The sequence below is a fragment of the Galeopterus variegatus genome, unplaced genomic scaffold (assembly GCF_000696425.1).
Source record: "Galeopterus variegatus unplaced genomic scaffold, G_variegatus-3.0.2 Scaffold8562, whole genome shotgun sequence".
Classification (NCBI taxonomy): Eukaryota; Metazoa; Chordata; class Mammalia; order Dermoptera; family Cynocephalidae; genus Galeopterus; species Galeopterus variegatus.
This window is the reverse complement of record NW_007734673.1, coordinates 69,157-71,897: the sequence shown is the minus strand read 5'-3', so window position 1 is coordinate 71,897 and position 2,741 is coordinate 69,157.

Here is a 2,741-nt window from a genome sequence, read left to right as displayed (position 1 = left end):
TTTTTTTTTTTTCATTTTTCTGTAGCCTCATAACATACTATATATTGTACTTAGATACTGTGTTTGTTTATTGTCTGCTTACTCCCACTAAAATGTAAGGTTTAGAAGGACAGATGTTTCAACTGTATTGTAAACTGGTGTACCCCATGTATCAAGATCAGAGTCTGGCATGTTCTAAATGCTTGCTAAATAATTACTAAATGAATGAATGGATTCAACGTTCTAGAGATGTCTATTAGATCAGGTAATCATGTTAATCATGTAATTCACATTTTCTATTTCCTTACTCATTTTTGTTCATTTAGTCTATCAGTCACTGAGAGAGCTGAAATATTTACCATGATTGTATATTTATCCACTGTTCTGTCAGTTTTTGCTTTAATGTCTAGTGTTTTTACTATAAAACAATTTTAAAAGGAAGTTTGAAAAAAATTAAAACATTCAACCAAGATGTTTTTCTTTCAAATGTCTTAAATCATATAAGTTATACTTTAATTTTTTGCACAGTGCTAGTTAAAATATTATTTAACAATAATGATAAAAAATAATAACAACCTAGTTAGGACTATTTGTTATATAATTACTGTTCTAATACTAATAATAATGTTCAATGAATAGGCAGCCTATAAAAATTACTTTACTGAAGATGAAATATGAATAACAGTGAATAGTACATAAGAATTCAAATAATATAGCACATCCATATGATAGTATGTTATACAATATTAATAATTTTGATATGCTGTTCATATATTAATAAGTGAAAAATTAGGGTATTAAAGTATTGATATTATGCTATTTTTAACAAAATATTTAAATACACACACACACAAACCGAAGCTATACATTTTAAAAGTTAACAATAGTTACCTCTAAATAAATAATGGACATGAGATTTTAATTTTTCACTTGTGTTTTATCATAATTTGTATCACATAGTTTACACTGCATAATAATTTGTCTGGTCTTTGTCCCAGTTTCCAGGTATGGAGCTTCTAATACCCTCAGTATTTCCTGAGTGACAGAATTATTTTTCTTATTCATGGTAAGCACCTGGGACTGCACCTGAGTTTATGCTAATGGAATGACTCATGGAATGCCCCTAGATAGCTGCAGAATGGAGGCTGGCCATGCTGCAAAAACCAACCATGTGATTAGAGGATTGGAGCTTTGAGCCACATGATAGGTCCAATCTCTTTATATCCAGGGAGTAGATGGGGGCTGGAGATTAAGTTCACTAATGTGGCTAATGATTTAATTAATCATATGCATGTAATAAACCCCAGTGAAAATTCAGGACACTGAGGCTTGAGTGAGAGTCCTGGATGGTAAACACATTGATGTGCTAGGAGGATGATACATCCTGATTCCATAAGCAGAAGACATGGAAGCTCTGCTTTTGGAACCCTCCCAGACCTCATTCTATGAGTCTCTTGGTTTGGCTGGTCCTGATTTATATCCTTTAAAATAAAATTGTAATAACAAAAATAGCACTTTCCTGAGTTCTGTGAATCATTCTAGAGAATTATTGAACCTGAGGGACTAGTGAAATACCCAAATTTGTAGCCAGTTGATCAGAAGTGAAGATGGCCTAGGGACCCCCAAACTTGTGACTGGTGTCTTACTAAGGGCAGTCTTGGGGATTGTGTCCTTAACCCCTATAGTCTGCATTAACTCTGGGTAGTTAATGTCAGAACTGCATCACAATTCGATATACTTTCATACTATATAGAGTTTTTTTATAATGGCTTACATTAATTTTGTAATTAAAAAATGACTTTCATTTTAAAAAAGAATAAGATCTTGGAATTAAATAAATCATTATTATTTTAAACCGTAAAATTAATAACATCCGAAGAAATAAGAAGGAAAAATTAAGACCCCACAAGTAGAAATGTCTAGGGGGAAAAAAGGTAAACTTATTTAAATTAAATTAAAAAGTTGACAAAGGTAAAAATATTGAAATATAAAAAGTGGTACATAAAGTCCTAAAAAATAAAAGCCTCTTTTTTTGAAAACAATATATTATTTTGTGGGATAAAATACAAAATGACGGAAATAACTAAAAATGAAGTTGATTTAACAAACATTAAGTTATGTTACAGTTTAATGTTATTTTTAAATGACCGCATCATAGACCAAAACCATATATGACTTACTTCTAAATGTTAAGCATTATGATTAAGAGGAATAAAAGTAAACAAAATTTTTTTTGGTCATGTGGAGATTTTCCTGTGAAGTCTATTAACGCAATGATTATTAAACTACTGCACCACAACAAATACATAGAGCATTAAGTTGCCTGATTTCGAATAAGCTTTTATTGGCTGCCTTCTCTTCCATCCCTGTCTTACCTCCGCGCTCCCCTCCTGCTGCTCTTTGGTACTACCTCCTAGAGAACTCTTTTCTCAGGGTCTGCTGATGTGATAATCCAAAGAAAGATATGAAGTAGTCTCCTATGTACAGAAAATTATTTCTAACGGAATTGGTTTTCTTCTATAACCACTGGTTTTACCACCATAGTATATCCTTTCACATGTATATTATACTTATCTCCTGACTAATAGTCTTGATTTCAGTCTCTTCCCAACCTAACAGATCACACATACAAAATGCTATTGACAGAAGCTTAATAAAAGGGAAGGAAAAAAAAAAAAAAACCCATAGGAAAAATTACTGTATCATCAGTTCCACTGAAGAAAAATAATTAATAATAAAACAAAATTCATTTTTGAAAATAC